The sequence below is a fragment of the Sceloporus occidentalis genome, unplaced genomic scaffold, assembly GCF_023333645.1.
Source record: "Sceloporus occidentalis isolate IW3139 unplaced genomic scaffold, rSceOcc1.0.p SCAF_3, whole genome shotgun sequence".
NCBI lineage: Eukaryota > Metazoa > Chordata > Lepidosauria > Squamata > Phrynosomatidae > Sceloporus > Sceloporus occidentalis.
In genome coordinates this window covers 73,234,596-73,248,228 of record NW_028316983.1, presented here as the reverse complement: position 1 = coordinate 73,248,228, position 13,633 = coordinate 73,234,596, and the positions used below count along the sequence as shown (strand labels likewise).

Sequence of the window (13,633 nt, the reverse complement as noted above, 5' to 3'; positions counted from 1 at the left end):
CAGTTGATGAAAGACAACCCATATGCTAAGTAAACAGAGGGCCACTGAACTTGTAGTTTGGGCCATTGTAAATTTGCTGGCCTTCAAAATAGCTGAATTCTACCAGACACTCAGAACATAAGAATGAGGCCCTGCTGGATCAGACTGAATGCCTCTCTAGTCCAGCATTCTGATATCACAGTTTCCTAACATCTGCCTATGGGAAGCTCATAAGCAGGACACATGTACAACAACATGGTCCCCTCCTAAAGCTGTTGAGGTTGGCAGCCATCACTGCATTTTATGGGAGCATATTCCACACTTTAGCTGTGTGAAGATGTATTTCATTTTATCTGTCCGGAATCTGTCTTGCTTCTCTATGGAAGGAAGATGGTAGGGCAGGGGATTAAAAATATGTCTGGTAATCCCTGATAAAGGTAAAGGTTTTTCCTTTGATATGATTGTCTAGTTGTGTCCAAGTATATGGGGTGGTGCTAATCTCCATTACTAAGCTGAGGGAGCCAGCTTTGTCAAAGATGACACTGTGATCATGTGGTCAGCATGACTGCACGTAATGCTGTTACCTTTTTACTAAAGTGGTACCTATTTATCTACTTGCATTTTTACATGCTTTCAAACTGCTAGGTTAGCAGAAGCTGGGACTAGTGGGACTAGTAACAGAAGCTCGCTCCAGCACTTTGGTCTTGAACTGCTGACCTTGCAGTCTTCAGAGTCAGTGTCTTAACCACTGAGCCACCATGTCTTGATAACTATACTGAAATCTCAATTGCCTCTCTTTCTACAGCGATGTGACATTTCTGGTTGGCAGAGAGCAGCAGGAAGTCTTTGCCCATCGCTGCCTCCTGTCCTCCCGCTGCCAGGCATTCCATGCAATGCTGAGCCAGCCCCAGGAGGTACAAGCCCCATTGATCCTGAGCCAGGTGCAGCCAGAAGTGTTCCTTGCGGTCATTGAGTACTTGTACACCAATTGTGTTACTCTCAACAATCTCATCGTAAGTATGACTTCTGTCATTAATGCTTGGCCATTCAAGGAAGTGGCTATTGGTACAAAAACTTTATGAGACCTACCAAATATTTTTAGAGATGGGTCAAAATCTAGATTTTCTCCCATCCTTTGTATTTTAGTTGATTTTAAAACTGCTGCTACTGTCCTGAGTTGGTTTTGCTATTTTTTATTGCATCTTATCTGTATTTCTATTGCGAGTCACCTTGAGCAGCTTTTTATAGGAAAACAACCTCTTCCTCTTCCTCCCTCTTGTTCCTCCAATTATTTCCCCTATTAAATGCTTTGGGAGGACTAGTGAAATTCTTATGATGATACTGCTGGTACTCCCTGATCTCCTCCTCCTCCTGCCCATTTACTATGGCAGTGATGTACCTAGAAGGAATCATTAAGCATCATGGCTGAGTCACATGACTGAATGACCATGAATCACAAAACCACAAAAATGCCAGCAACTTGTTACCAGAATTGTAGTGTAGCTGCTGCTTAGCTGAATGTACTAAGATTCTGTTCAAATAGCTTAGTAGTGATATTTGTAAGCTAAATAACACTAATGTTTTTGTATCAGCTTTCATAGAATCATAGAATAATAGAGTTGGAAGAGACCACAAGGGCCATCCAGTCCAACCTCCTGCCATGCAGGAAATCTAAATCAAAGCGTCCCCGTCAGATGGCCATCCAGCCTCTGTTTAAAGACCTCCAAGGAAGGAGATTCCACTACACTCCGAGAGAGTGTGTTTGACTGTTGAACAGCCCTTACTGTCAGGAAGTTCCTCCTAATGTTGAGGCGGAATCTCCTTTCCTTTACCCATTGCTCTGGGTCCTAGTCTCTGGAGCAGCAGAAAACAAGCTAGCTCCTTCCTCAATATGACATCCCTTCATATAGCCCTGTTTAAATATTTGAAGGGATGTCATATTGAGGAGGATTTGTTGCACAAATCCTCACATTTGAATTTGCTTTTCTGTGAGCCTTGTATCATGAACTCTCTGCTCTGAGTTTTGAAATCCTGCCTCTTTTCATAGCAGCAGAGTTAGACATGAGAGTAGGAGGATGGGAAGGAAGGGGACTGGGCATTTGTGCAAGAATATTAAGCAACTGCCATCACCAGCTTCTAGATAATAAGACAGCTGCTTAGCTTTTTGCTTTTTGCTAATTTAAAGCACTTGGCTGCAATTCCTAAATGACTGGCACCGGCCTGATTCAAAAACGGCAATGAAATTACTTGTGAGTCAGTGGTTTTAAGATCATGCTCAGCACACAAAATTTCAAGCCCTTTTTAATTGTAGGGAAGGAAAAATTCTAATATAGAAACCTGAGATTTATAAAGCAAATTAACTTCAGTCTGATGGCACATGTTGCTTCCCTATTTTATATTTTATTTTAGATTACTGTTGAGATTGAGGAGATTATCGTACACACTTTCTCTCATCTCTTTTCCAACAGGATAAATATGCATTTGTCAATAATGGATCTTACCACATTCTCCTATGTCTGGGCATATGCAGCCCATATGCAACCTGGGCTTATCCCATGGTTTTTCAAGCCACGGAATAAGCCCAGGTTGAATATGGGCTATATACAGTCTGCATATGCCTGGCCACAGAAGAATGTGGTAAAAGCTGTTATTGACAGTTAAACGTGTGGTGTACTGCATTGGGGAAAAGATGGGATAAAGTATGCACGATAATCTCTTATGAAATCTCCACTTCGCTTGTGGAGTGTGAATGGAGAACAGAGACTATTGCATCTTCTCTACCCTATGTTAGGGGTCATTCCCACTGGCCTATAACGCGGGCCTGGATGCAAAACATGGGTGCATCGTTTCCATTTGAGCACGAATCCGAACCACATTGCTCTGATATCGTTCCCATTGAGATTCGAATCTGATTCGATTTATCTTGGAAAACCCGAATTATAGGTCGATAAATCGGTTTTAAAAAACAGTGGTTTTAAAGCGAGTTTTCTTGTGCCTCCTGAGTCTGATTTGGGGCAAATGAATGGGAACGAAAGGGTGTCTGGGAACTTGGAGATGGGAGGAGCAGCACTCAAGGGGCTGGCCTTGGGGTGTCACCCTCTTTGTTCTATTTCTGCATCGCCGCCGGCGCCATTTTCTTCCGTTCGCATAACCTTTCCCCCAGTGGATTGGGAAGCAGGGTAAGGCGATCGTGCTACATTGAGCTCCAGATGCAGTAAACACATTATTCCCACCGCAGCCTCCCCTCTGCTCCACATTCATAGACTGATGTGTGAGGAGAGCCATTGAATACCATTTTTAACTATTATTATTATTTCTTTTTTTTGCCTCTGCCTGAGCGCCTGAGCAGCAGATGGGCTTTGCAGTACATGCCTGTGTGATCGCCCCCCAGACAGCCCAGGGAGCGATGGAGGAGGCAAAGGGATTTGGGGGGGGGGGGAATTAGAGGCTCCTTCTCTCTTCCAGAGGAATTATGGGAAGACAGAATAGCTTTGGATGCAAAGGGGTTTAGGACGAATAGTGGCTCTTTCTCTCTTCCAGAGAGAGTCTGGGGAGACACAGAATAGCCTTGGATGCAGAGGGCTTTAGGAGGAATAGTGGCTACTTCTCTCTTTCAGAGAGAGTCTGGGGAGACACAGAATAGCCTTGGATGCAGAGGGCTTTAGGAGGAATAGTGGCTACTTCTCTCTTCCAGAGAATAGATTTGAGGGGAATAGAGGCTCCTTCTTCCTTTCCCAGAGAGGAAAAACGCCTCAGCGACTGATTGGCTTGACGTCAAGCACTTAAGCGCTTGATTGACAGCTGCTTTTAACAAAAAGAGGTTCCGGAAGGGTAATGGGAACGGGGAGCAAAATAACCCACTTCAAATTACCACAGGGAAAATACCAATGGGAACAAAAACAGGAATCTGTACTTTGTTGCTTTTGCTGTTGTTAATTGCCCTTGAGTGGAGCCCAACTTATGGCAACCCTGTGGATGAAATATCTCCAATACTTCTACTGCTCTGCTTAGGTACTGTAAATTCAGGCTTGTGACCTCCCTGTAAATCTGTCCATATGCCATGGGATCTTCCTCTCTTTCTACTGATATGCTTTATTGGTGGGAAATAATGCAGCAAATGGTCTAAAACAGGGGCAACAGTAGAGTCCTTGAGCTAATGGGTTACAATAACCCCTCTCAGCAAGTCGTAGAACAGAGTCCCTAAGCAACCAATTTTATCGAAACTGTCCCATGGCTGAGACACCAATTCCACTTGTGCAAGGCTAATGGCAGATGTACTCCCAAAGTTTATACTGTGCAAAAGCAAACAAAGAAATCAAAGTGTGCAGGCATGAGACATCTCCCATCCTAATATGAGAACTGTGTAAGCAGGTTGGTTACAGGAAATTTACGCACCTGGTTCATTCTCAGCTACTGAACTTTAGCCAACCTTGAAATGCCAGCCTAAAGTGAAAATAAGGCCTATTAAATACAAATTATCATTTTCAGAGCCACTGAATAATTGTTTACATTTGATCATGATGCTTATAAGGACTCTAAAAACCATCTTTCTGGTGCCAGAAGGAACACTCACTGCAAGACATAAACATGTGAATTCCCTCCAGGTTTTACATCTAATATAACATCAAGGAAACCATTATCTCTATGTGCTGTTTATAAGAAAAGTAGTGTAAATGTTGGTAAACATTGAAAACTGAACAAAATCACATAGACGCAATCATGGCGGAGTCACGTACAATGGCCTTGGGTAAGTATTATCTCTCACTGACCAAAGAGCACCAACTATAATCTAATGATACATCCTTTCTTCTTTCCCATGTAGGCCTTAGACGTTCTGACATCATCCATGGAGTATGGGCTGGATGACCTGAGAAGGGTAAGGACTGTGGCATTTTTGTTCAGGGTCCCTCTCAAAATGATGTCTGGAAGTGACATTATGTCATGCCCTATCATAATTTTGAGATAGGCTCAGAGGGAAACAGAGGTATTTTGGAGTTGTGAGGTGTTTTGAGTATTGTGGATATTTCCATGTATTTTTACATGTTTGGATGGGTAGGTGGCTTTCTACATGGTTTTTAAGCAAAAATTACCTGAAAATCATGCCAGAGTTGGGCTTTGGTGGACTGGTGGGAGCCTCAGGGACAGAAAAAGTGGGATCCAGAACTGTATGCAACTGTTCTTTCTCCATCCCTAGACTATGTTCTGTTGCCAACATTGATTGTTCATGGGATGTACAATATATTTATTCCACATTTATGTATGTACAGCAAAAGATATGCAAAGTGGATAGTTTGATGTGATGGTTGTAGATGTTCCTATTTGTTTGTACAGTCTTGGAGCATAGTAGATGAAGGACCAATGTCCTGACAACTTAAATCAGAATTTGGGAAAGTTACTTTTTGGGTGATGCTCAACCACCACACTTATGCAGTAATCCACCAGCCAGCAATGGAAGATTCAAAAATTGATTAGAGAATAAGATAATTCAAGCTACTATTCTTCCCTTCACTACTTGGCACTAGCCAGCAAAGTGCCTGGAGCAATTGTACTGATTGAAATATTGATAATCCAGCCCTGACTGCTGTAAACTGGCCTGCTGGTAATTGGACACAGACACCTTGTTTCAGCAGATCTAACACAAGCATGCCCTCTGTTGTGAGTTTTCTGTACAGTGAAAGGAAAACCCTGCAAGTGTTGATATTGAGAGGACAGATCCATACATTGACCTATGTCCTTGTCAAAATTTGGCAAAGTTAAAAAGGAGACATATTCTACCGTCCCTATTCCCCACTGCCTCTGAGATTTGGTAAGTAAATGGTGGTTTTGTAAATGAGTGATAGAAAGATAAATACTATGTACAGTTTATCAGTTAGCAAGTTGGGCCTGTGCTGATTTGACTGAATAGGAGTGCCTGCCACAAAACAAAGGTCATCTTTTGTTAGAATTCATTTTTTAAAGCTCAACCTCCAGTTTCAGAATTGTTAGAAATCAGTTAACCTGGGCCTGCATTATATATTTATTTTCCATTGGTTAAAACTTAACCACCCACTTACAGAAACTTGGGAGGCATCTGTCCTTGTTACATGAATAACTAATTTCACTTTTATGGGTAGGAAAAAATTCTGTCTTTTCAAACAGTTGGCCTTTACAAGCTGCCAGTTTCGAACAGCTTAAGGAAATTACCAGGGGAACAAAGGTAGGGAAGCTCTGTGACATAGTTCCATGACAGTCACTCCCTGCTTTTGGGAACTAAGATCTAACAATAACTATACCGGGGTTTTCAGGTTAATACTCATTATAGAAAACATGTACTACTATGATACAAAAAGAGACTTGGAATGACAGAGTGTTGTTAACACAGGGATTGTTGACAGGGTGAAACTCTGTTGTAATGATTCTGATAAAAGTCACCCTTTTCTGACAAATTTGATCTGGATAACTGCCTATTTCTGGGTGGACTTTGTGCCTCTGTTTAGGCTGCTTCTTTGGGAAAAATTCCATGTTCTGTCTAGGTGTTTTATGGAATTTTTTCCCTTCAGTCCTTATCTCACAAAGGTTTTTTTTTTTTTTTTTTTTTTGTCAAACTGACAAGACAGCTGAATCTTCCTTTTGCTCATTCAGGGGTGTATCCATGTTTCAACAATTGTTCATAATAGTGCATATGGGCTGGAGGTTTTTTTTTGTGCAAATAGTGGTTTTTGTGTAAAGGTTAGATACAGTCCAGAGTGCATTGCATCACTGCATTGTATCTTTAGTTTTCTATGTGTTACTTTTGCCATAGTAAACCTTAAAGGTACCAGATCCTGTCAGATCTTGGAAGCAAACAGGGTCAGCCCAGTTTAGTACTTGGATGGCAGACCACCAATGAATACCAGGTGCTGTAGGCTATATTTCAGAAATGAAAACAACCAGGTCAAGTAAACCATCAATAAACATAAACATTTTTAACTTTCTAGAGGTCACCTGAAGGCTTCTTCCAAAATGCATCCAGGGATGATTTTTTTCTGTCACCAACTTTTTTTATGATTTCTATTTTGGAAATCTTACAGATCCATACTTAAAAATAATAATGCTGAGGGTAGCTAGTGAGACTGGCTGATCTATTATACCCTCTCCTGTTTTATTCATCATGTATGCTCAGTAAGAGATTCTGGGAGGTAGCAGCTGTTTACATTGTGTGTTTGTAGGCAGGCAGGTATGTGTATGTGTGTGCCTGCCTTCAAGTCACTTGTTGACTTAAGGCAACTCCATTAATTTTATAAGTTTTTTTTTAGGCAAGGAATATTCAGAAGTGATTTTGTCTGTTCTCTGAAATACAGCCTACAGCACCTGTTACTTAATGGTAGTCTTCCGTCCAACTGCTGACCAGAGCTGACCCTGCTTAGTTTCTAAGATCATATAGGAACTGGTGCCTTTAGGATATTATACACATAGATATAATAACATCAGTTGGAGCAAAATACCATTCTTCCCTAGCTCCAGTTTTATTGTATTGTTGGCTCCAGATACAAACTGGTCATCTGTGTTTCTCCATTAATGCAGAAAGTAATAAACACACAAGGCATATGTTATATATCGGAAGTTTGTCACCTAAATCTGAAAATACAATAATTTTTATGCAATAATTGTATGATGAAGACACAGGAAGCTACTGAACAGTTTATGTTAAATTTTTTGAACTGTGTATAATATGTATTTTAATCAATAAAAACATTTAAAAAAAAACAATCTGTGTTTCTCCTTCACCATCCTCCCTGTGCCAATGGTACTAAAAAAAAAACTCCAGCAAGAGAGAGGACAAGTAAGAAAAGTGGGGTTGGACAAATGTAAAAAGACTTTGTAAAAAGAAGATCCTCAATCAGAGGATTTGTTAACTCAGGCATGCCTGTACATAGACAGGATGAGAAAAGATGCTGCACATAGGAAAGGATCAAGAGGTCATTTAAATATAAATTTGTGACCAACACTGTTTTGGCTTGCAGTGTTAGCATTCCTTTCTTGAGCAAGTTTTTTCATGTGTATATTACTCAATATTTCTCTCTCTCTCTCTCTCTCTCTAGCCCCTCTCCCTCTATTGGTGTGCATGTGTTCTTCTATTATATAATACATCTTCTCAAGAGAGGCATGTTTTCCCAGATCTTTAGCAACATGGGATTATCCAGAATTGATCTCTGTCTGGACTACCTTTCCAGAAACAACATAGCCACAGAGACTCATAAAACAATGAGAAAGCAAGCACAGCTTCATGAGAGGGAGTTAGGGTCTGGATGTTAGTGAGTGAACTGGTGGCTTGCTTTGAGTTAGGAAGAAGATCTAAGGGGAGAAGTAAACAAAGGACAAGCAAGAGCTACCCAGGAATAGAAGCTTTCCCAGCTGCTTTTGGAAGACTTGAAAGCATGATGGGGCAGCATGTTTACTGGGGAATTTAATGATCTGTCACTCCCAGTTGGGCCAGGGAAGTGAGAGTAAGCCTTATGAGACTATCAGGAGATTCCCTTCCAGGGAACATCATCCAGATCAGGAAGCTGTTAAGAAGCTGAGAAACAACTAATGTCATTGTTTTGGCACCCCAGGGAGGAAATCTTGGTTCTGACCTGTGGGGAATTCTAAGGTATTCAGCAGAAGAGAAGGGACTTTTAGAAAATGAGACAGAATAGCTAGTTGGGTTGGATTTGGTTTGCCATTTTCACATGTTAAGTAAGAATGCAGCACAAATAATAGAAACAGCAAGGGTGGGGGAGGAGAACCTTAGGAGTAATTTGTGGTGGGAGGAAGAACTAGAATGAACTAACTGTGCAGGACTGAAGGGAAACAGCAGTGAATAAGCAACAACTGAGAGACACAATTTAGGTTGGGTTCTTTGACCTGACTGGTGATACTTTATGCTTTCTTTATGGTTTTTCAGCATCATCAAAGGCAAGGGTGTGGAATAGGCAGTGGATAGAGTTGTTTCTTTCTTTCCTTGCAATTCGCCAGGGACTGGCAGTTTATGGCTTGTGGATTATCATTGGTACACAGATTACCATTTTGTGTAGCACTGCCCTAGATACTGACAGATTTGAAAATATATATATTTTTAAAAAGTCCCAGCTTTCAAAGCCAGAGTTCAGGTTTGATGGTAACTGAAATACAACAATGTCTGGAGAGTGACAGTCTCCCCACTCATGCTCTTTGGCTCCTCATATGTATGTTTAGCATTTCAAACTATCAATTAGTTAGGATTCACCATCACAAAAGATTGCAGAAATCAGCCTTTTACTGCTGTCATCCATGGGAGAATCTTAAAACTAATACAGGACAAATTTAGCACTTCTTTCTGGTTTGGAGAATATGTTATTGAACCATTCTGTGGTTACTCTTCCCTGTTTTATGTGAAAAAGCCAGCCCTACCACTTGACTTAATGAGGCAACAAATTTTGGCTATCATGAAAAGGCCTCACGTTGCTAGTTGTTTAATGTACAGTGGGCCCTTGTTATCTGCTGGGGTTTGGTTCCAGGAACCCCCTCCCCCCATGGATAACAAAATCTGTTGATGCTCAAGTCCCATTAAATACAATGGAAAAGGAAAATGGGGTCTCATATATAAAATGGAAAATCAAGGTTTGCTATTTGGAATTTATACTTTTTAAAAAATATTGTCAAGCCATAGATGCTTGAATCTGTGCATTAAAAATCCATAGATAAAGAGGGCTGGCTGTATTAGCAGTATATTTTTATTGCCAGGAAGGGGAAGAGATGTTTGTGAGGTGTTCTGCCTTAGTTATGAAAATTACATTACTGGCCTTTCTATTAGAAAATCAAGGTACTAGGCATTATGACTTTGGGAAAAGGAGACATCATTTGTTCCTCTGCCTCAGACAGCAAAATGTCTTACGCCAATAATCAGTTACAAAAGCTATATTTCAGTAGTAGAACATGTGGCTTGCAGGTAGAAAATCTTGAGCAAGTTCCTTGGAATCTGTATAGGGCTCAACAAATTTTGCTTGAAATTCTGTAAAGATACTGCCACAGTATTGTACTGGTAGGAACAATAATCCATAAGGCAGCTTGGTGTGTTCTTTTGCAAATTTTTTGAGCCCAATACAGAATCAAGCCTTTCAATGTTTGCACAGTTTTTTTAATTTCACAGTGAAGGGAGGTGACAGGCCCCCATATGTCTCAATTCTTTCTCATTCTTCACAGGTTAAAAGGTTTTGTAAATGCATATATATGCTAAATCTCCACCTTATTCAAAGGTATGGATAGGATAATATCATGTTGCCAAAGTATAAAGAGAAACATGAAGGATAAACTGATTTTGCATTAACAAAAATTGGATGGCACCTTAGCAACAGCTGGAACTATTACTGGATCATCAATGAATGGTCTGGCGAAGGATCCAGCTGAAAGAAAAAGAAAATCAAAGACTTTAACTGCACTTCACTAGAAAGAAAGCAAAGTACTGTAGTAAAAAAAACCAGTGATCTAAATCACAAATAATAATAATAATAATTTGTTTTATTTATATACCGCTATTCCAACAATCATAGAGGTGAACAGCAAGTAAGCTAATTAGCAAGTAAGCTAATTTGCCCCCCAACAGTCTGGGTACTCATTTTAGTGACCTCGGAAGGATGCAAGCCTGAGTCGAGCTTGGGCCCTTTTGCTGGTCTTGAACTCGCAACCTTGTGGTTTTGAGTGAATGGATGCAGTACAGGCATTTAACCACTGCACCACCAGGGCTCCAAAGCTCAATATTCAGCTCAGATCCAATTATTACCCACTCATATAAATAATTTCCTGAACAGAAAGATCGACTAGCTGATTTAGGGTCGTTTCTCAGTTTTCTGAAGTCCAGCAGGATGATCACTGTGGTTTGGGTGTCTATTTATTTGAAAGGAAAATTACTACATGTAATTTGTTTTATCAGTATAGTGTGCTGTTATTTGAGATATTTGTATTCAGTTTCCCCAGAGATAACAGAACATCTAAGATGTGATCCAATGCTTATCTCCTTGGCTTCAACTACACTCATCGCTCCACATTCACTGGGGTTATGGGCACAGGACCCCGTGAATGTGGAAGAACTGCAAATAACAAAAACACTATGTTATTACCTGAGAGAACACAAATCTAGGAATCTCTAGGTCTTCCAGTGCAACTCTGTGGTCAACATCTGCCAGACATTGACCATAGAATAGCACTGGAGGAGCTACAAATGCCTAGTGGAGTGTTCTCTCTAGGAATCTCTAGGTCCTTCAGTGCGACTATTGGTTAAAGTTGACCATAGAGGTGTGCTGGAGGATCTAGATATTTATAGAGAGAACATATTAATAAAAGCTGTGAAAAATCAAATCCGCAAAAGTGAAAGCTGCGAATGTGGAGGGATGAGTGTATAGTGTGAAATTGTGTTTCTTCAGATCAAGATATGTGGAAACAGTTAGGCTCTTCATGTCCCCAGGGGACATGGAAAGAAGCCTCAGAAAGAGAGAGAATGAGACTCCTGGGAATCAGTTCTTCTTGCTCTGTGATTTTAGCACCAGAGTGTTGGCATTTTGGTTTTGATTTACAATCTAACCTGCTGGGAATTCATGGGAATGTTAGCAGCTTCCATTCCCCACACCTCTGAGATGTTTCCTCAGTGATATGTTTCCTAGAGACGTGAGAATATGACCTTGAGAATGGGGAAAGATTCTTAATAGCTTCTAGTGGGACTGATAGTGGATGGTTACTCCCCTGCTGGGAGATCCGAGTCCTTATAGATGTGTAAATGTTTATACAAAAGGACTGTTTGCTGAACTTTCCACATTGCTTTGCTTAGGCATTCCTTCATATGTTTGAGCTTTAGGTGCCCTTGAGTTCTTTGTAAAGCAAAACTTTGCATGCTGAGTTTTGAACTTGACTTGGAATTAATAGCATGTATTTCAAATTATGTAGATACATTTTAAATCTGAGACTTGACAACAGACTTTAAAACCATAGGTGTTCACTTCGCACTCTCAGTCTTTTCTCCATAGCTGCAAGGACTAAAGATAAATCCTTTGTTTTAATGGAGAACAGAAATTCCTTTGTTTTCTGCATCAGTTGTGATGTGATAGTATTCTTTTGCTCATCTCCAGATGAGAGTACAACCCTATCTGCAAAGTATTACTGTATTCATACCTAGTTTTATCCTTAAAATCCAAAACACCTTAAAGAAGAACACCCCAAAGAAGAACAACCTAAAGAAGAAATATACATATACATTAGATATATGTATATTTAGCCATGGCTGTTAGAGCTGTCCAATTATGCCCAATAATGTCCAGTGTCCAATTATTGTTGTTGTGTGCCTTCAAGTCATTTCTGGCCTATGATGAACCTATCACAAGATTTTCTGGGGCTGAGAGTGTGTGATTCACCCAAGGTGAGTGAGTCTAGGGTAGTGAGTTACCGTGGCTGAGTGTCATAGTCTAAAAAAACTACACTATGCTGGCTCATATATATGTTGGGAAAAAAAGCAACTGAACTGTTTTAAGGTACAACATGGACCCCAGATGGATCCTATAAAACTGATTTAATAAAATGATTGAAAACAAGTGTTTATAAAAAAGTACCAGATGTTTCAGTTTCTGCCTTCGCTGGTGATGTGATGAGAGTGATAAACAGCTTCCAGTGGCAATTATACAATTCCCAAGCTCTAGGCATGGAATTGAAAGGATGATGCTAAAAGCAAGAGTGCTATTGTCCACTGATTAAGGCCGTGATGAATCAAGATGTGTGGATCCTCAGGTTTTCACAGGGTTTCTCTGTTGGAAATATAATCATGTTGGAAAAGCTGTGTCCCTCAGAATTAAAATGTTTTGCAGCAGGTTGTTCTGACTTTTGGGTGGTAATTGCTTATTTATGGTTCCCAACATATTGCATGTTGTATCTGGGCTCCAGACATTCAATTACATGTATGACATTTGGTAGAACTAGAAATCATGTTCTGCTTTCTGTGAGAGATTTCATAGTGCTTCTGTTTTTAAAAGTTGGTTTTTCATGCAGACATGTGCAAGTGATGCAAAGTTTGGGTGCACAATTATGTTAGCCAGGATCTTCAACTGATATTTTTATTTCACCTCTCTTCAACACTTTCTTTAGAATAGGTGGGTGACAGGTAGGTGCTTTATTAACAGCTGTAGCATGATGTGGTCAATTAGCCATCATAAAATCATAGAGTTGGAAGAGACCACAAGGGTCATCTAATCCAACCCCCTGCCATGCAGGAACTTACAATCAAAGCCCTCCTGACAGATGGCCATCCTGCTTCTGTTTAAAAACCTCCTAAGAAGGAGACTCCACCACTCTCCAACAGAGTGTTTCCACTGTCAAACAGCTCTTATTGTCAAGAAGTTCCTCCTTATGTTGAGGTGGAATCTCTTTTCCTCTAGTTTGAATCCATTGCTCATGTTGTATTTTCTGGAGCAGCAGAAAACAAGCTTGCTCTATCCTCAATATGACACCCCTTCAAATTCTTAAACAGGACTATCATATCACTTCTTAACCTTCTCTTCTCAAGCATACCTAGCAAGTCTCTCCTCTTAAGGCATGGTTTCCAGAACTTTCACCATTGCCCAAAACTGAATGCAGTATTCCAGGCGAGTCATGACCAAAGTAGAATAGAGTGGAACTGTTACTTACCTTGATCTAG

The 13,633-nt window shown here is 40.4% G+C and overlaps 1 long non-coding RNA gene across 1 annotated transcript; it reads right to left on the bottom strand.

Annotated features, from left to right (window-relative positions):
* Positions 1-5,304: 5,304 nt before the first annotated feature.
* Positions 5,305-12,572, bottom strand: LOC149316210 (uncharacterized). Its single transcript, XR_016280447.1, has 3 exons — positions 12,555-12,572; positions 10,303-10,361; positions 5,305-5,349 (listed from the first exon to the last, which is right to left on the bottom strand). It is a non-coding gene; the product is annotated as an uncharacterized LOC149316210 (long non-coding RNA).
* Between the last annotated feature and the right edge of the window lie 1,061 nt (positions 12,573-13,633).